Source organism: Corvus brachyrhynchos, unplaced genomic scaffold (assembly GCF_000691975.1).
Source record: "Corvus brachyrhynchos isolate BGI_N302 unplaced genomic scaffold, ASM69197v1 scaffold162, whole genome shotgun sequence".
Taxonomy (NCBI): Eukaryota; Metazoa; Chordata; class Aves; order Passeriformes; family Corvidae; genus Corvus; species Corvus brachyrhynchos.
Genome location: NW_008236696.1, coordinates 1,898,433 through 1,920,241, shown reverse-complemented (window position 1 = coordinate 1,920,241; position 21,809 = coordinate 1,898,433). Strand labels below are relative to the sequence as shown.

At 39.2% G+C, this 21,809-nt stretch overlaps 1 protein-coding gene across 4 annotated transcripts in view; it reads right to left on the bottom strand.

Moving 5' to 3' along the window:
- NAALADL2 (N-acetylated alpha-linked acidic dipeptidase-like 2) overlaps positions 1 to 21,809 on the bottom strand; it is a 395,166-nt gene that overhangs the window by 351,278 nt on the left and 22,079 nt on the right. For 2 of the 4 annotated variants that reach the window (XM_017726897.1, XM_017726898.1), the window contains one exon: positions 9,257 to 9,357. The exons of the other annotated variants lie outside the window; for them this stretch is intronic. The gene's annotated coding sequence lies outside the window, so the exon portion shown is untranslated. The remainder of the gene's footprint in view (positions 1 to 9,256; positions 9,358 to 21,809) is intronic. 4 annotated transcript variants of the gene reach the window in all.

Genomic DNA, 21,809 nt, shown 5'->3' with positions numbered 1-21,809 from the left:
AATACTTTCTAATCTCGGAAACACTGAAATTAGTCAAGTAAAAAAATGATTTTAAACTCAAGCACTGGAAATGCACATTTTGTGCACTTCATTTCATTTTATAGTCTCTAAGAACTATTACAATTTTTAATAAACTTGTATCTGGGATTTGAAGCCAAACACTTATGCTCAAAAGGCACAAATTATTAACTAAAAGACACCCAAAGTGGTAATAAAACGTATTCCCCAGGGGTATACTGAAAATGGGCTGTAAAAATTACATTTTATTAATCCAGCTGCAATTAAACAATAACAGCTGTACAACTTGTATTGCAATGCCCCAGTTTCGGGGAGATGACAAATATTGTTCATTATTCATTATATATTGCTGATTGGCAAACATTTTTCTTAGTCCAGCAGTGATGTCTCTTGGGTATGACTGCTTCTCTTTATGATTGCAAACCAAGTTCTCCTGGTATCTTGGGGTTTGCAAATGCTAAGCCTGTCTTTCCTCTAAGATGTTCCACATTTCAAAGAGAATGATAAATTTCTGCTGAAGCCAACAAAACTAAGCAACACATACATATAGACAAGTATCTGGCTAACAAGTTTTTAAAGTGTTACTGACAGCTACTTACTTTTCCACAATTAATAATCACTATCACAGGCTCCATCTCTTTCTTGGGATAACACATTCAAATGTTTGGCAGGTAGGAAATGAGAAGCAAAGACAAATACTAGCTAAAATTTAGCCAAGAAATGTACACAACCACCCGATAATTTTTACAATGAAAAATAGCAGCTAACAAAATCATCCCTCTTCGGAATGAGTATTACATGCAGTAGATAAAATACGGGCATCATTCTGCTTCCATGTTTTTTGCCACGTTCTAAATACTGCTCTGTAAACATTAGAGCAGTTAGAAAAACATTACAGTAAGATAAAACTGGGATAATTTCTGGAAACAGACACAAAGCCACAGTAGGTCAAACAAGTGTGGTATATAACAATCAAATATTGGCATTCTGCTATGTGCCATCAGACCATCTAAACTACTCAGCATCATTCTGATCTGATGGCTCTAGCTCCAGCAAAACTGCTTCAGAATTCTCCATTTAAATTTAGTTTTAATGGAAACGTTGTCTGCAGCCCACAACATTTTTTAATTAACATTTACTCAATTTCTGACAGGTTTTTTAACCATACAGTAAAGATAGCACTGACCTACCTGAGATGAAGATCACCCTGAACCCTTCAGCCTTGTTTTTGTTGCTGACTACAAAATAACTGTTAGCTGGTTAACCTTATGTAAAGCCAGTGATCTTAAGAGCACAAAACCAACAAAAACCACCTTTCATTTCACATCCTGACACTAACAAAGTAAAATAATTAGGTATGTCTGACAACAACAACAGTACTATCCACTGTGAAGGAAATTACCTCAGCTAAAACCAGCGCAGACACAAAGCCTGGTTTATCCTTGTATGCACTTTAGAAAATTATTTACACATATACAAGTCATCAGGATTGATGCTCATCCCTCAGTGAGGTCAATGTAGCCAAAAGGGAATCCCCCACTTCTTGGTACCAGGGATCCATTCTAACCAGTCCTTATCAAGGCTGGGTGCAGAGAAAGAAGCAGCTGGAAAATCCATTTCTCATGACTTATTGCCCTTTCCCTATGAGCTCTTTTACCCTGCTCCCTTCATCCAAAGGAAAAAAAAAAACCCCAAGGTCTTTGTGACAAACCAGGCAAAGGTTTGCAAGTAAATGGATGCCTTCTAACTCAAAAGGCTGCAGGATACACTAGATATTTTCTCCTTAAAGTTTATAGTCTGAAAGCAATAAAAGATGGCTTTACCAGACTAGCAGCAAAACAAAGATACTTTGGAATTTAAGCAAGGTTTCTTTACAGGTAATTTTTTTTTTTCCCCATTCCTTTGCATCTTCCTAGATTAGGCAAACAAAGGCAGGCTTGTCATTTCTCCCCTGCTATTCACTGCATTCTTCTTTGCTTTCACTAACAGAGTCTCTCAAATGCATCGACAACAATATCAACTTCCTGACTTACCTACATCATGTCTGATATTCAGTGGCTAAGTGACAGAACATGAAAATCTATTTCTAAAATGCACATGGAATGCCAGTAATGGCAGGCTGTCTTCTCCTTGTTACAGGCTTATTGTCAGAGTAAAAATTACCATTCCATCTGGAACAAAAATACGGCTATAATAGTATTGTTTAGTTATAAAGTATTAGCAATCTTTACTTCTTGTCATATCATATTTTTTAGGTAAAACTTTCAGACTGACAGTTCGTAATCACTACGACAGAGAATGACTTCAGAGCGTTTCTTCCACAACAGCAGAAATAATCCTTGATTTGTAGACATGAGGACTGGACTATGAATATACTTTCATCCCAAAAAATCCAACTCTCACACTTAATCTGAAGATCTCTAAAAGTCTTCATGTCGCTCTGAACCAGGACCTTTTCTCCTGATGAAACATCTCTCCCTCTCCTTGATGAAATGCTACTAAATCCCTCACAAGGGTCTATAGAGATGTGACAGTTTCTGCTAAGCTTGCAGCTGTCTTCAAATCTCATGCACACTGTGGCATTTTCAAGATCTGAAATGCACATTTTCAAGGTTTCCTGTTGACCCAAGGCAGCTTCACAGCGTGGTACATCTGAGGACTGGGAGGAGGACAGCAACAGGCTGCCGATTTGCAAAGCCTCTGAAGGAAAGACCAGGACACTTCACAGACCTGTCTGAGTCACAGAGGGAAAGGAAGGAGCAAGGAAAAAAAAATCATGTTAAGAAGAAGAAAAAAAAAAAAAAAAGCAGGGCACAACACTGATTTTTAGACTTTTCAGTAAATTCATTAATTCACTGACATAAAAACAGTCATCTAAGAATGTCAGATGAATGCACAGTACCAACTTTATTCCCCAGCTGAATCCCTCAAAACTGCATTTACTGCTTGCTACATGAGCTTCACTTCTTCATAACCTTACTTCTAATATGCTCTAATAGTTTAATCAATAGAAATGTGGTAGCTGGCATGTGGGTGGTGTTTTTGTATGGTTTGGTTGATTTTCTTATATAAAGAAATATGTCAATAGTCATGAATTGCCTCTTCCAGGCCACAACACCAAACTGACCTACTTGAAGGAAATTTTTTTTTTTTTTTTTTCTTTTCCATTCTGGAATTTTGTATTCAACCCTAAACCAATTTCAGTACAGAGTACAAGAAGACACGATAAAGTTACTACATAAAATCTATAAAAAAAACTTGTGCATTCTGAACTTGAAATCACATAGGGAGAATGAACAGAACTCCACTTTGTGCACACTGTTAGCAGGTGGTAGCGGAGAAAATCAGTTTCACTTCTTCCTCTTAATTTCCCAATAGAGCAAAAATCTCTTAAAAATGGGAACCCTCTTTGCTTCAAGAAGGGTTTTCCAGCTTGTGCAATCCCACCCTAGAGCAGACAGCCCAGACACTCTGCCTGTCCGGTTCCCATGCCAGGTCCAGTGCTCTGCCTGCTGCTCTAGGCCAGACTAAAAGGCACAGACTGCCCCCAAGTACACACTCTTTTAAAAAAATGTTTGCTACATAGAACTTTTACTTTCACCACGAAGTTTAGCATTACCTTGCTTGCTGCTCAGTGAAGTATTTCTAAAGGACCTCAAGCGTTACAGACACTTTCCATTAGGAGAAACGTTTGGAAACTTCAGATAAGCTCAGGAAAAAAAATTATAGTGTGTAGGGCCTAAATGTAAGAACACCCAGCAGGCTCTCACACATTAGAGCAGTGTGGGTTCCCGAATTCAGCTCTCAAAGAACCCAAATACAACAATAATGATCTTGGCACAGGGCATTTCCTGCAGATTAATGACCAGCAGGGAGGAGTTGATGGCCCACAGCGCAGCCAAGGGCCATTAACCCCAGCCAGTCATTAATCCCCAGGAAATGCCCTGTGCCAAGATCATTCTCCTATTTCAAAATGAAAAGCAGCAGAGACCATATAGGTTGTTTTGTTTTGTTTTAATGAATGATGCTATTCAACTGTTATCTCCAGGGTGTAACACCTCTGCAAGCTAACTTGCCATGGTTTAACTACGAGAATGAGCGTGCAGAGGATGGACAAAGCACAGGACCCAAGCAGAAAACACTGGTTGTACACGAGGCTGACAGCAATTAGGGGATGGCTGCAGTCCTGTTCCTTGCTCAGAAACATGAAGTGCTGAATCACTGTGTCATGAGCAAAGATGTTGCTCTGAGCAGCATTTAATCATTCCCAACTGTGCTGCTGAGCACGCTCTCAGTAATAAGACACATTTTGCCTCGTCCTTGCACAAAACTAGGATGTTGCTCTAGAGCAGGCAGTGCCACAGACTGTGCAACACTTCACTGAAGAAAAGGGATAGTTACAATCAGTACTATTCCTGTCACATACACCTCCTGGTAACTCATGCGCCCCAAAGATCACATCCCAAAAAAAACCCTATCACAATAATACAGAATAATGTCTGATTTGCATGTAGAATTTCATAGGAGGTCTCAGTTTATAACATGTAACTATGGATTAGCATAGACACACAATAAAAGAGAACAGTAAATCCATGTTTACAAGCTGACCTGTCATCATAAACTTCAGTCTTCTGTTAACAGGCAATCTGAGTGCTTTGCTCTGGTGTTTTTTCAAAATGGGTTGCAAAACAGATGGCTGGGGGGGGTTCCCAGTGCAGCTCATGAGTGAAGCCAACTCCGCAGGTACAGCTGGGATCCCATAAAATAACCCTTGTGCACCTTGGACTCCTGATGGATTTCACACAGTATCCTCCAAGATTAACCTTTTGAAGGTAAGAAACTTGCACATGGAGAGGGATTTTTCCAAAGGCATCCGGTGAATAACCATCTTTGAGACATTGAACCTTATAAATGTGCTAAAATCCATACAGCCCGTCACCAAACTGGCTGGCAAAGTGCTGTGCAGGAGCAAGCACCAAATTCCCTGAAGTACATGCTTTTAGGAACATTTTTGTATATTGACAGTATAGGAATGCAGAGAGAGGAAGTCTTATCTATAAATTTAGCATATCACTGGGTTATCATGACTGCATGTTGCTGTGTCTAATTTTGTTGGTCTATAATCATGCAATTAAAGCTCCTCACTAACAGCATTATCACTGCTTTAAATACCAATACATCACCAGACTTCAGGTTAAGAGACTTTACTCTATAAATACCATCCTAGTGTTTTACAAATTAAATGATGTCTTGCCCAAAAAAAAAGACACCGCAGAACAAAAGCTTCAAGAATTACTCTAAGCAAGTAATCTCCAAGAAATTTTAGTATTGTCTTACTTGTGAACTGTGTCCTCTCCAACTAAACACAGTCTGCAGCTTCCTCACAAGGGGAAGCAGAGGGGCAGACACTGATCTCTGCTCTCTGGGCATCAGTGACAGGACCCAAGGGAATGGCCTGGAGCTGAGCCAGGGAAGGTTTAGGCTGGATATTAGGAAAAGGTTCTTCCCCCAGAGGGTGACTGGCACTGGAACAGGCTCCCCAGGGAAGTGGTCACAGCACCACACCTGACAGAGCTCAAGAAGCATTTGGGCCAATGCTCTCAGGCACATGGGGTGTCCTGTGCAGGGCCAGGAGCTGGACTCTGTGGTCACTGAGGGTCCCTTCCAACTCAGAAGATTCTATGATTCTGGAAACAACTCAAATAGTCCTAAATAAATAAACACTTTTCTTTTCTCAGAAGTTCATCTTCTTTCTCCTCCACTCTGGCAGTCACAAATTCACCTGCTAACTTAGTGCCTGTGAAAGACACTATTTCTCAGATTTTTAAGATGAGTTTATAGCATGGAGACCCCCCCCTGCACAATCCCTTCCTAATCTTCTGCAAAGTGTCATTTTCAAAGACAAGGCCACATGAATATGGATTTTTCTGTACCAGGGAAGAATTTACATGTGTTTTTATTTAGCAGTAAACAACTGTGTGTGGTTATCTGCTCTTACAGTCCCTAATCTTATAGAAGTTAACAAGCATCCTCCCCCATCCAAAGAGAGGAGCACATACAGTACTTTGGAATATTGGGCTCTCATCAAGTCCATATGTGAGCAGAGGGGAATGATCCCAGCACTCTTTTAACAAGTGCTTGTGGTCCTCTGGTTATACATAATCTACTGGAAATAAAAATAATTCATGAAAACGATTCAGGAGGGACTGGGTAAAACCAGCAATGCTTTTCAGGAATTTGTTGCCCAGCTGCTACAAAGGTCAGCTCTTCTAACCTTTTGATTAGTTTGACCCATTTATTCCCAGAACGAAGAGCAAAGCTGAAGGGTTTTCTGCATTAAGTATTAGAAGAGCACATCAAAACCCACAGTGCATTAACACACACCGGATTATGCACTGTTTGTCCACAGAGTGCAGCAGTGCTCCATAAACCAATACAAATAATACACATAACTAATTCAACCTTGTCCACAGATGTATCCCAGTGTCACAAGAAGCCAGACACATGCTCCAATAAAATGCAGCTTTGAGCCTCTTGCCCAAGTCTCCTACAAATACAGCCAACTGGTAAAACATAAAGGGAAAGGTGGAAAAATTACATTATGATGAACGAAAGAGACCAATCTACTGCAACGGAGGGGAAAATCTTTTTACTTATTCTGATACAAATCTAGACAAAACGTCACTGATTTTGGAAAAAAAAATCACTAACCAAACTTTATTATTTGTTAGTACACAGTATTCAGACAGAAAAGGCAATCCCAAGATAAACCATAATATTTTGATTAAATTTGAAATTTAAACCTTAGTATTAAATTTAAGATATTAACACCTACTGCAACACAGCAGATATTAATACAGACAAGTGTTTCACAATAACCAATCACTGTTTAGCATGGACTTTCTGCCTTAACTTTTTTTAATCAACACTCTCATGCCTCAATAGAAATAGCTCTTTTTAGAAAATACTATGGTCTCAAGTAAGAAACCAGCTATTACTTCAATATGTAATCAGATCCTGCCCCTTGGTGTGCACCTGCAACACTTGAATTTGGTCAGTCCCATGTATTGGATTTTCTGGACAAAAGTAGAGAACACATCGATAATCTCCACAGTTGGCAGAACAGTGGACAGAGCAAAGTTTAAACATTTATTCTTTCAGCAAAATCATTAAATGTTAGTGCAAAAATCTTTTCAATAGGAAAACAATTCTTTCTTTGCTAACTGTGGGATCTTCAATTGCTGGCAATGTTTACTTGTGCTACAGTATTCAAGAACACATCCAAGGTTTTAAAAATCAGTGCAAATTTTTTTGAAATTTCATCAAGAAGTTAGAAGCACGAGTTCCAGATTAAATTTAAGAATAATGTTGTGTTATTTAAATATATATATATTCCCTTGAAGTAATTCTTGAAGTGCCTCTGATAGGAGATAAAATAAATATGAAGAGTTCTAAAAGAGCTGAGGATCTGCTCTGACCTCTCTATGGAGCAGCATCCCATGTCATCCTCAAATTAAGGAAAGGTTACATGTTTTTGCTAGTTGGCAAGTGTGCAAGACCTGCAGTTGTTTGGGGTACAGGTACTTTGGAGACAGGTTTTCCATCCACACATCACATCCTCTTTTCCTTTAGCTTGAAGGCACAACAAGAGAGGGTTTTCTGCCGGGGAAAAAGAAAATCACTGTACACCTTACACAGAAAATACAGGAAACCTGATTTTCTCATCTATAGCTGAAGAGGTTTTTAAGATTTCCATGAGCTTTTCAAGAAAGGATGTTTTCTTAAATATTACCTGTTCTCCACTATTGGTAACTCAGTTCTAAGTCTGAATGGGACTAACCAGTTCAACAAAGATCACTGCAATTTACACAAAAGTGAAGAGATTATTCTCAAAACTAACAAGGAAGACATACACACAAAATCCAACCCTCTCTACACAACTACTACAAAGGCAAATTGTACTGCCTGCAGCTTTTACTTTGAAGGTCAAATATTCTCCAAGTCATCAAAGAAATTGCTCTTCAAAAGGTGAGAATAACAGTCCCTGTGTACAGAAATGTTCTGCCCAGCTATTTTGTGCAGAGAGGCCCAATGATAGCCTTTTCCATCCCTAGCTGGGAACTGCAGGCCAAATGTCATGCTAAGATAATAACAGGCTGATTTCAGAATATTGAGAAGCAGCTTGAAAGTGAAAAACAACTTCCAGAGGATGAAGAAATGGCAGCGTTTCCATACAACTGCAGACCGAGATGATTTAGGGGAGAGAACAAATTATTTGCAGCATCTTTGTTCCTCTAATTTATCAATCTGTAATTACTGTCATTGTCATAATAATTTGTATTGGTTGCAATCTGTCCAATTAAGAAAGAGGCAGATGCTAAAACCCAAATTACACAATTACAACTAAGAGTGTAACTGATGTGTGTGCTCCAGTTAGCCATGGTCCTTAGAGTGGACAGCTTCTCTTCACCTCTGTGGAGGCAGAATTCCACATCCTTCTAGTATTTTCCCCCATAAACAAACACTAATCAACATGCAAAAAAGCTCCAAACTACTGAAACTGCTCCATTGTGCCAACGTTAAAAATGCTGACTCTTAGCGTACAATTTCTTGAGCAGTTAATAAAAGTTAAATTCAAGAGATAAAAAAAAAATTAAAAAATTAGGACTATACTGTGCATAAGGTCAGTATAGTGCAACTTACAAACCTAAGTTTCCACAGTTTTCCCAGAGACATGTTCCTGACTGACTGTGGAACTCAATGTTTTCACATCACCCTTGAGGTGCTGGCTCTCAGGAATGACTGACACAGGCATTCCTACACCCAGGTGCAGGTTTTTGGTGGGAACACAATCAAAAGCTTACAAGCCTACTCCCTCAGCATTTCTCTTCCATACCAGCACCGTCACCACCCATTCACATTTCTTAATTAACATTCTTATTTTGCATTACTGATAGGGTTTATTCAGCACAGATGAATGAATGCTTGAGCACTCCTTGATCTTAACTCCACTGCTGACCTCCAGAAGATCTTGCTCATCTTTTCACTTTCACCCCTGCTATGAAAAGCAGAAAAAGGTCAAAGACTATTTTGCCTCTCAATCTCACTCTGATTACTTGGCACACAGGGAAATTCTGGGGCTGCACTCTCTTGAGTACAGCTTACAGTTCTCTACAAGCATCAGAGATGTTCTTAATTGTTGGTGGAGAAAGGAAAAGAGGGAGTCAATGCAACTTACTTCACTTGTCCCATATTCCCACAGTGAAGTGACTCATTTGAGAGCAAATTTCATCTCCAAACCAGATCATGCAGAAGAGGAATGCTGTTGGCCCAGTGCTCCTGTTAGAAACAGATTGAAATAGGACTGAAGGACTTGCCTGTGGCCACAGCACCACAGTATGTTGTGGTTTCCATCACTCTTGGCTGGTCTTTCTAAATACCTTGTTTAAAATGTCACTTCCACATCTCACTCCAATTAAGTTTATAAATAACTCCATCCTACAAAACGAAAATGTAGATTTTTGGAAATTCAGCATCTGAGAGGCATTTATAACTCATTGGTATGTGGATTGGTTTTGGGCATTTTTTGTAATCCATCGTAAATACATGGGTAATTCCATTCCTTAACACCCACTTTTCACACTGCAGGGGCAAAGGTCATCACATATTTTGTCCTGAAATACTTTCATTTTGTGTCCTTTTTATTCCATAAGTAAAGCAGTAAAAGAGCCCTGCAGGAAGACACTGCTGACTTTATCTACTCTCTTATTTATTCTGCAGCAGCCAGACACATGCCTGTTTGCACTGTTCCTGAGAGCTGTTCCTGCTAAAAGGTAATCTAATTGAGCCAGAGCCTTCAACACATCAAGCAGATGGCTATAAATAATGCAAAGATGCTGAACTTAGTGGAGCCATCACACAAAACATTCACACCAGTCAGTCCAACTTGCTAGAACATCTTTAGTCCGAGTCACGCTATACACATCTTTACAGCTAACTCAGGAAATCCGAGATGCATTCGTCAATGTAGCAAATTCTTCTTTGTCCATCTGTAAAGCAAATACTGGGTGCACTTGTAAAGCCTCTTAAAGTTCTGTTTCTACTTACACTGCTTTGAAAAACTCGTGCTGAATTCATAAACTGGGAAGTACTGGGCACTCAGAAGAAAAAAAAAAAAAAAAACAAACCACAGAACACAAACCAGGTAAACCTTTACATTTACTACACTGTAGATTATCACATGAAGGCTCAAAAAATGAGATTTTTTTCTTTATTTTTAAGACATCACAAGAGTGTGTGATAGGAAAGGATTTGTTTGCTTTGAGAGTGCTAGCTCCCCAACCTGCTGTCTTTCAGCTGCTGAGTATGGATTCTTGTGTAGAAATTCTGGTTTTAGGGGGGAAAATAAAAATCTGAAGAAAAAGGACAAAAAACTGGGACTTCTATTTTTCAACTTCAGCTAATAAGAAAGCCTGAAGGTTTATATTCCCCATTCCTTTACCACTTTCTTCTCCTATTTATGTGTGTATCTCTGTAGCACTTTTAAGAGTGGCACACAGTCCTAAAAAATTTAGCTAGCATGTCAGATACTTCTGCATTTTATCTTTAAATTGATTTCAATATCAATCTTTGCATTTGAATAAAAGCTTGCTTAGCTCTTTTGCAGAGAAAAAGCCCAAAGAATCAAGCATCCCTCTCCACTTGTGAAAGACTTGATAAACATATAAAGATAGTTCATCTCTAAAAAAGAAACACTTTAGGAGCCACTTGAAACCATTTCACCACTTTTTAAAATGTATGTTTTCATAATCTGCTGCTTGTCTAGAAAGCTTACATGTAAAAGAAAGTGGACATTCATGTAAGAAACATCAGGTCTTTCAGGTTTCCACCAGCTATAGAACAGAAACAGCCTTAAATCAGCAACCTCCACTTACCCCTGGCTTTATTTTAAAGGAAGTTTGGGATTCATGCTTTCAGTGAACTCAAGCGCTAACCATCTCAAAGAAAAACTACAAATACACGAAGCAGGCTCCATCTCTAACCTCTACCCTCCAGCAGAAGCAGCCAGAAGTAAACCTCTGGGACAAGGACCTTAATCTACCTCTCGGCTTCAAACAAGTCTGCAAAAAACGAGATTTAAGAGAGCTGGGAAAGCATTGACAGGAAATATTAGTAGGAATGACAACCTGGGAAAAATAACACAGGAGATAGAGACAGCTGATGCAACTCACTCTTCCTTTTACAAAGTAAGAGAAGCTTTTCATCAGTTTCTGATTTTCAGATATCAGATAAATAGAAATAAATTTATTTCAAATATTTTTTGTCTTTCCATTCCTCTAATTACATAGTTGTTTGACACACCATATATTGCCCTACTTGACTTTCCCTCTCTCCCAATATGTCACTCTCCCTCCTTTTTTTTAAATTACCAAATTTGTTGCTATTTGGGAACGGTACTGACATTATTTTACCATGTGGAAAACAATCCATAGAAATAATTAGTCCATATCACTTTCAAGTGACATAAAGCACAGCGCCAGTGCAGCCAAATCCTCACACCGAGGGAAGCAGTGCCAGCCTTGCTTTGTACACCCACTATAAAGAACCCCAAAGCACCACTCGCCAAGCAAGGTAAGCACACAATTTGGCTTCTGTTAACTAACATGTATTTACATTTATTTATACATACATGTATTATATATGTAGTACATTTTTTAGAAGAATACAAGGTAGCATGGATCAAGGAGGGACATGAAACTGGATTTAAAAAGGGAAAAAACGGAGTAACTGGTGACTGTCTGCACAACGCCCATTTCCTCTGGTAGCAGTATAAATAATCTGCATATTAATTAAGCCATGACTGAAGCGAAACCCATTAATTTTGCAGGAATGGAGACCTGCCTGCCATAGATGGCTTCCCCAGTACCTGCCTTGTGCTTGTTTTCCCTGCCATTAACAGTGCTCCAACGCTGCTGTAAGTTATATTACAACTGAACAAAAAACTCCTTAAGGGAAAGAATGGCAAGTGCTTGGCTTTCAAGGAAAGAGAAATGCCTTGCATGAAAACTTTCTAGACCATTCTAGAAGAAAGCTTCTGAAAGGGCAAAAATGAAGGGACAATATGAGGAAATGAACGTAGATGATTTTAAACAAAGAATATTCACACAACAAACACCTACAAAACACTTTTTCAACTACTTCTAATAGGTTTATTTGCTTTTTCTTATTCTTTTTGCATACTTAAAATACATTTACTGAAGCACTATGCATTTTATTTCTTACAGTGATGTATGAGTCTTCTCTAACTTTTTTCCTGAAATATAACCTAAGTGCATCTCAAGTGGTTTTGTCACAGTTTTCACACATTATCAAGTTCTGGTAGTCATATGAATTCTGCTAATATTTAGCTAGAAATACACAACATAAAATTATTTCAGTATGAATCATGCCTTAGCGCTCCACATAAACATCCCTGATGTTTCACATTTGCATCCTCTACTTATGGCTCTTAAGCTGCCAAGCATATGGTTTTAGACAAGATTAGAGACAGATTTAGAGAGACTTTATCTACACCACCTTACGCCAGTATTACCTAATACCAGAGACATTTAAGGAAAAAATAACCAAGTTTTAGCTAGAAAATAATATGCCTGCATTAGAGTACCTAGAAAGCTCACAACCCTCACCACCAACCCCTGTGAGGTTCCTCACGCATCTGGTGACACACAAACCATTATTTAGCAGTATGTGAGAAAAATGGGAGTCTGGAATGACTCTCCAGGACCTGTCCATGGCCAAGCACAACCCGGCAGCCCCATGCACCACCCTGTGTGTAGGCAGGAAGCTGTGCTGAGGACTTGCACTCCTCCCAAAAAACTTGCCAGATGTAGCACAGAGCCCTGAGCTGCTATCCCTGCCACTGTAGAACAGAAGTCCTATCCCCAGGAGTGGCAACTAGGTCCAAGGTTAGGGAATTCCCAGCCTAGAGCAGGCTTTCTAACTGCAAGCCCTCTCTGCAAAATACTGAGAGATACATACAGATGGGACACTGAATAAAGGAGGCTTCAGGTAAACCTCTGTGAACATCACACCTGCAGACTGACCAGCATCACCATGCAGTGCACTTTCTAAATGTTTCAGAGGATACTGCATCAATTAAAATACAAACTAAGACTCAGTTCTATGTAGCAAGTGGGGAAGTAACTCCTGTGCCACGTCAAAGAGCAGTTATAGCTTTTCCCACCTGGATCACACATCTGCCTGCCAGATGCTGAACAAGTGCTCTGACACCATCTCTGCACCCTCTGCCCTGGAGCAGGTCTTCTCAACACAGCAACAGTGGCTTTGGTTTAAACTTGGGGAAGTCCTCAGACACTGCCTCCTGCCAGTGACCAATTGGTTTTCTCCCTCAAGACTTTGCTTGGTTTTCCTGGGTGGCCAAAGCAAACCTAGCAGTGTCTCAGCTGTTTCCTTCCCTGAGTAAAAAGAGCACCAAGGATAGTCATTATCTATCCTAGCAACAAGTTACCGTTTGAGCAGCACCAGCAGGAAGAAAAGGAAGGTGTTTTATGCCCTATTACATAAAAAGAATCTTAAACCCTCAGAAATAACATGTGGGGTTCAAGAAAGACATAATATTCAACCTACCAAGAGTTTTAACCTACTTAGACTAGAAAGCACCAGTCAGCACTCAGTCCTGCTGACCCCAATGGCTCCATTTCCTTTCAGTGCTGGTCCTGTCCCCCACTGCCCAACCAAGCACATCTGGATTGCACAAGCCCAGGCAAGAAGCAGAGTAAGGCCAAGCGACCACTGAACTACTTCCAGGCTAGAATAATGTGTTGTTGAATTCAAGTAACTTTAATACATGCAGAAAACGTGGAAGTACTGGAACACAAAACTTAGCAGTTGTTTCAATGACCACACAGAAAATCATCACCATTAAATCAGCAGGCATTACCCAAAGTTCTCATCATCCTGTGAGCAGGTGGCAGCAGGTAACACAGCCTGGGTGATCTGATTCAGCTCAGTTATTTTTTTATTCCCCTTGAGGCTTCTTAGCAGCAGTTCAACAGTTTAAGAGAGAAGGGACACACAATTTCCAGAACACTACACTTTGAATCTGTCCTGGAATGAATAACTGCACAGAAGTTTAGAAAATGAAAAATATCAAGCCAGCCTCATAGATCCATAATTGAATGCCCCATGATGGCACAAGTTGGGTGAGTCAGCCATAAATTTTTACACCTTAAGTTTTCAAGTGGCAGAATGGAGACTTGGGAGATATTTCTGGTTCCATCTATCCATCAAGCAGTTACAATTTGCATTAGTCTAACACCAGGAAGATTCAGCCCAGTGAGACAGTAAATTGATGCTACTCTAAAACTCTAAAGCAGCACCAGAATCAACACTGTCCCTTGTGTGGTACCCAACACTTCCCTTGCTAAATCCTGAGCTCTCAGCATTCCCTTACCACCAACCACAATAAACATCCAATGGGCTGCCAGAGCACACAGAGCACCACTCCCAGAGTGCAAAATAAAACGTTTCATTAACCTACAACTGGAGATTTATGAAAATCAGTGTCAGAATGTCATTTATTCCCAGGTTATTTTTTCATTCCCACTGCCCAGCCTTTCAGCAGAGGCACACTGTACCCTACAGCACTCTCTTCTCTGCAAGCCGTGAGTTTTCCTTTGTCATAGATCATCTTCCACTACCAACCAGAAAGCATTACTTTGTTCTAATGATATTAATGTTCAGGGCAACTGTATTTCAATACTGATTTTCCCAACAACCCAAAATAATGTTGCCCTATTAATAACACACTCATAAGGCTAAATGCATCTTCCTCAGGCTAACAGTTACAATGATTACTGCTACCTATGGATCCATAGTCCAATTACACTTTATTTAACCACAAGGGTTGTTACACGAGGACTTCTAGAGAAAGAAAACATAATTTCCTTCACCTAATTATTAAACAAAAGCAAAACCAAACAAACCACAAACAAACAAACCCAAAACCAAACAAATAAACAAAACAAAAAACACCAAAACCACTTGTGCCTCCCTGTATGCAGGTTTTTTTTACAGGTATGAATGGTAGATTCATTAAGGTCGGACAGGACCTCTGGACATCATCCAGTCCAACCCCTCCCCCCCACCAAAGCCCTTGCAGGGGGTTGCTATATTCACGTCACACCTACAAACCAAGGAGCATAAAGTTGACATAAAGTCTGATATTGAGTTATTTTATAATAGAAAATTAGAATTAGAAAATAACCCAACCAACCACCGGTGGCTTTTGGCACCCTGATGTCACCCTCTGATGACTTGCAATGGTTACTACATTTAAATTAAACAAATTACTTCCTCATTACCTGGGGTATGAACAGTTTTGATCCTCTCCTGTGCCGCCCTCCTGGACTGATCACATTTTGCACAAGCACAGGTGATGATGCTCACCAAGAACATCCCCTTGTCTGCTTTGAAATTTTCACAGTCATCCTCATCCAAAAATCTATGGGCCACCTGTGCCCCTCTGCAGAAGATGCTTAATGCCATGTTCTGTTAAGTTTAAATGTTCTACTAATCAGGCACTAAGGAGTTATGTTCAGGCTGATTGCAGGTCATTAATGAAAATGAACTGCATTCAAGGAGATGAGTTATTGGACTCCAGTATGATCAGTATTGCAGCTAGAACAGATCTGTCCTTCTGTAAGGACAGGCCAGTTTTGACCCTTCATACTATAAAATCTTCCAGGCATTGTCACCTCTTTGACAGCTATCTTTATGAATAGCACTGTGTTAAAGAGCCAAAACCCGTACGAGAAATCATCCAGAGTTTTATTAAATAATGCAATTTTACAAATTACTTCTTTTTAAATCTCTGAAACATATTCTTCAGTGAAGGTTTTTTTTCCTTTTATTCTGAACAAGACTCAATTATTACATCAAAGAGAAGGCTAATGTGAAAATTAAAACAGAAAAGATAATTTAAACAGGAAACTGGCAAAAAAAAACCCAACTATAGGTGGTAATGGATTACATTCCATTAGTTTCCTATGAAATGAGATATGGAGACCTCAAATTTTAAAAAAAAAAAATGTATACACTGAGTTGTTTATGGGAGTAGAAGTCAACCTTCTGGTCTAATACCCTGCCGAGAATCAGGAATGTTAGAAGCCCACTCAAGACATCAGCACTAAAAGAAAAAGGTTTCCTACATGAGACTGTAATCACTAACTGACTGGAGTCAGCAGCACAGTTTCCATGAGCTTGCTGCAGCCCAGCTCAAAGTGCAACACCGAGACTTTGGATAAAGAGGTCCAGAGAACAGGAACAATCAGGTGCACCTGCACCATTCATCTGCCTGCAGATTTGCACCCTGATAGGTTTAATAATTGATTTTTTTGTGATCTTTATTTTTGAATGACAGCCTAGCAGTGGACTGACATTCACAATAGTTCAAAAAGATGACTAGATAGCTTCATAAATGCTAAAAAATAAATTTGTGGGAGAAAAATCTCATACAGCATGTCCTGTCTTTTACAGAAACCACAGCGAGGGGTCAGAAGAGAACAGTGCCTATCACTCCCACTGCAATTACCATCCCTGCCAGAGTCCCATCAGCTTAAACACTCCAGGGTGTTCACGAGAATCTTTTCTTTTGACATACAACTTATGTCATTTATTGATCAATTTATTGATGCTGAACAAGTCAGAAACTCAAATGAAAATCTTGAGAAATTGGTATTACCAGTTTTGGAATAAGAAAGGAAGAGGGTGGTGAGGCAAACTGCACAATCTACGAATGAATCCTGCACTCTAAAAAGTGTGTGTTTTATGATGCTCAAGTGTCAAACTCATATCAAGAATAAAATAAATGACAGAGTCAGAGATAACCTTTACATACTGTGGTGCACATAATAGTGCCCAACTGCTGTGAAGAGATTGTGTGCATTTATTAATGTATATAAAAATATGTAAGTATTTGTAGTATATTTATCAATATGTACAGAGTATATATTTATGTGAGATAAAAAACGTATGTATGTCTTATGCTTTTTTTTTTTTTTTTTTTTTTTGGAATTTTGGATTCCCCCCCCCCCCTTTTTTTTTTTAATAATTGTTCTTTGGTCACTAAGACATAGCAAAACCACTTACCTCTCCAAAGCCCTTAAAATCTCAGAAGTTCTGAAATACTTAGGTCCTTGAATAGAAAATGAATAGCAGTATTTGTATTAGACAGAAAGCCAATCACAAACAGTAACTGAATCTGCTGGATCAATGCACAGATTGGTCATTAATCAGAAAAATACACTATTGTCATGTTCAGAGGATTCTAATAGAAACAAAAATAAAAAATAGGATGTGCAAGGATGTTGATTAATTACCCTTTTCACTGACAGTTCCTCCAGTATAAATTTTATTTGATGCTTTTCAATATAGTCCTCCATCAGCATGATAGTGCTTTCATACTTGTATTTTTGATGCAACTCCGCAGTAAAATGAGTATTATGCCTTTAATTTAAATAGTTCTCCTCCAAAGAACTGCAGAGCAGCAGAGTGAAGCGCCTTTAATACCATCACCACAAGAGAATTAAAACTTCCTTGATGATGTAAACAGACTTAATCAGGCACTGTCAAGGCAAATTGTTTTTATGTGGAAGCTATGTTACACTGAAAGGCCAAATTTATGGTCACTGACTGAGGAACCATCAGTTTTACCCTTTGAGCCTTCTCAGAATTGGGTGGATTTACATATCTTTTTCTGAAAAACATTTTCCTTTGCAGAGAGAGCTTTTTTTGCAAACTTCATGTAACAGTAATGTTGGCAAAAACCTTTATGATGGACAAATACAGTAACTAAAAACTGTCAAGTAACATGCTTCTTGTCTGAAATATTCTGTTCAAATCAAAGATCAATAGGGGGGTTTTGGTGGGTTTCTTTTGAGGGTTGGGTTTGGGTTTTTTCCTAATTATTATTAGTCTAAAATTTAGACTCTCAGGAACAAGTAAAGTCATTTTGTTACATCCTCACAATGAATATTCAGTACTGTTCTTAAGGAAACCAGTGAATTCAGAGAACACATGTAGATTCTGAGGGTATTTAGAGAGATTTCTATCAAACTGATGGCTTTAGTATTAATTACTTTGATATAGGTCAGTTCTTTAAATTTCCCTTGACACAGGGCAGTTTAACTCATTCTACAGCAAGTTCTTCATTATTCAAGGGCTGAATAGAGCACATTTTGTACATACAAGTACATCTGCAGCACTCAGCCAGATAAGATCTAAGTTCTGAGAGATGATGTGAATTTCACATCACCAGAAATAATTTTTCTGGGTTTTTTTTCTTTTTTTATTTTTACTTTCTTTGTTTCAGCCACTTGGCTTCAGCATGTGCTGCCAGTTACTTGATAGCAACTGAGTGGCTCAAACCACATTCCATAACCATTTCTGTCTGTTTCTAGAATGGGACACAACTCACTCTCCCTGTCAGAAGGAAAGGGTGGTCCTGGTGATGGGTCACAGTTTTAACACCAAAAAGCAGCATAAATACTCACAAATACCATCGTTCTTCTGTTTAAAGAGAAGCATCATATGAATAACACCGCTAACAAAAGCGGAGAGCCCAACCAGCACAGCACAGTCCCACCACAGTGAAACAAGAATTCACTTAAGGAAGGCAAGGGCTGGATTGCCACACGAGCAAGACATTCTGGCACAGAACTCCACTACATATAGAAGAACACATCCTACCCAGAGAAGCACGTTTTAGCAAAATAGAGATGGGTTTAGGAAATCAAGAGAGAACCCTTCCAATATTCCAACTTTTAACATGAGCTTTCTCAGTAATTTTCTCAGATCTTTGACAATGACTTCTTTGCCTAATTTTTCCAGCCTGATGCATATCAGAAATTCTACTTTTAATATTTAATTATAGATGACGTGACAAAGAAGTATGGTGTGACAAAACTGTATGGACCTGGGTATTCACAACACTTTACAAACACCACTCAAGGTGTACTGGATATTGAGCAGGGTGACTAACTTGTACTTGGTTTCACTGACAATCACAAGGATTATTGCATTCAAAATTAAACACTGCTTAAAGAGTTTTTCTCATTGCAGCTAAATACAAGTTAATATGACCAAAAAGCATCCACAGCCTCCTGCTTTCTCCTCCTGATACTTTTTTACAGCAAAACTAAGTAAAATTGCTGCAATTTCACAGAAGTTTCACATGGATCAAACTGGATCAATGTCACTGGGGAAAAAAAACTCACAAAGCAAATAATTCACACAGTAACATTTAGTGTAACACCATTTTAGAAGCCTCTTCCTCCAAATGAAAGTGTGCCACTACACACTCAAATAACTTCAGCATTGGTTGCGTTGGAATGGTCCTTAAAGCTCATTGAGTTCCAACACCCTGCCACAGGCAGGGATATCTCCCACTAGACCAGGATTCCATGAGGCTTGAGAATGTGAGGCTGCTCCTCTGTCTATAAAAGGTCTCAATCCACTCAGAATTCCTGGGTGGGTGGTCTGGAGCAGACCCCCAGTATAAATCAGCAATGAACCTGACTTACCTGGTGAATAAAACGCCCTCTTTTAAGCAGATCCACAGATCTTTTACTGTAGTTGATAACAGGGGCAGACACAGCTCAGAAGTCTGGCAGCTTTTGGTATCACTCACTCAATGCATATTCCACTTCATCCAACTTTTCTTTTTTTAAATGTCAAAAAGTACAGGAGATTTTCACCTTACCCCTGGTTAAACAGGTCATCATTTCTAACTGATTTGCAAAAGTAATTCTGAGTGCAACCATAAGCATCAAGAATATTTTATTTAGGCAGAGCTGAACTGCCTGATACGAGATAAGCTTGATAAAACAACTGACACAGATAACAGCAATGTTATTTTGGTCAGTGGCGTAAGGAAAATGTCAAGAGAATTAATCAGCCCAGTGTATTTACTGTAAGTGAGAACCATGCTGCATTCTTGCAGCTGCATTTGTATTCATTCATTTATTTCTGGAAGCAAGTTGCAGGCTAAAATCCCAGGTCAGGAAGAGGCTGAGACACTTTGAGTGACACGGACGGGAGGACCATGAAACCTGTCCTTGGGGACTCTGACCTCCCTCCACAGCCAGCCTGTGTGTGCCAGCTGTGCAAGTACACGGACATAAGCCAAAAAAATCACTTGCAGAGCTCAGGCAAGTTGATCACTGCATGCTAAACACTCCTGACTCCTCTCTTCAGGCTATCAGGAACACGTGGTGTAAGCAGAAATGTGGAATTTGATGACAGAAATCACTTTTCATGTGATTTCAGTCATGCTGCTGGTAAAGACACAAGATCAAGGCCCTGATCATACAAACTCATTTTTCTATTTTCAAACACTAAACCATTCAATTTGTTCTATTCAGCAGGGCTGAAACACACTTCTCCTCCAGTCAAAGGACACCTCCACCCACGAGGATCCTTCAGAGGTCCCTTCTCAGCAGAGGAAGCCTCTCTGCCCAGCTCTGCTCCACATTTTCTCAGGAGTGACAAATACAAAACTCTATTGTTGGTAGCCATCGAGTTTCCAGCAACAGCCACATAAGCCCAGTATGTTCAGGGACAAAAAGCAGCTGCAAAAACACTGACCTGTTACAGGAAGGGCAAAATTATTTGTTCCCGTAACAGAATTAGGCTCCATCCTACTTCCCAGCACCTTTAAGTAATGCAGGGCACATATTTTTCCTCCCTGTAGGAATGATCGATGTGTAACGTGGCCATGAATGTTTTCTGCTGTTCTAACTGCATTTTCTTTCTTACCTCACACAACACTTTGTCCGGAAGGGATGGATAAATATTTGACATGGCATCATTCCCAATGCTCCCCCACAACCTAAAAGTTTTTAAAAGATTAATTCTTGTGTTTTCCTGTGTAATAATTAATGAAAAAGCATTTTCTTTTCCTGCTTCTATATTCATTGTATAATTACAAAACAAATTACATAATTCCACACACATAAAAATCCTCTGACGTTATTTTACTGGTTCTGCCAGCAAGGATTTGAATAAGAACAGGATCACAGCTAATGAAGTCAGCACTAAAACCCTCATATAATCTTTCTGAATACCCACAAACTTCCACATGGAGTAAAAATAAATCATTTTTATGATTGCTTTCTGACACAGTTAGGAGAAATATAAAAGATGACACAGACTAAAAAGTAACATGAGAATTATAAAAAATATGTGAAGTGTATGATGTGACACTAGGATGGGAAGAAGCCAGTAAGAGATGAAAGCAGTGTAAAAACATACCTTTGGGGTTATTAGTGACAAAGTTTGTACAGTGTACTTAAAACTAGTTACAAAACTATGTGGTACTGAAATAAAGACTTCAAATCTGCTGTGCCTGCAATTTGTCATAGGCTAAACTTACGATGACCATTTGCAGCTTTTTTCTCTCTGTCAGTCCATTAGTAACACACCAAAGAATAAAAATGTCAAAGTGAAAAAAAAAAAAGTTTAATAGTTCTATTGTAGTTCAGTACAATACATTTCCATGCTTTCAGTCAGACGATCACAGAATGGTTTGGTTTGGAAGGGACCTTAAAGCTCTTCTCATTCCAACCCCCCTGCCATGGGCAGGAACACCTTTCATTAGACCAGGCTGCTCAGAGCTCCATCCAAGCACTTTCAACCTGTAGAAGGAAATAGGAGCAATGGGAAGAGCTTAGAGTTGTGAACACGGTGAGGATGAGACACTCGTGAGACAGTGA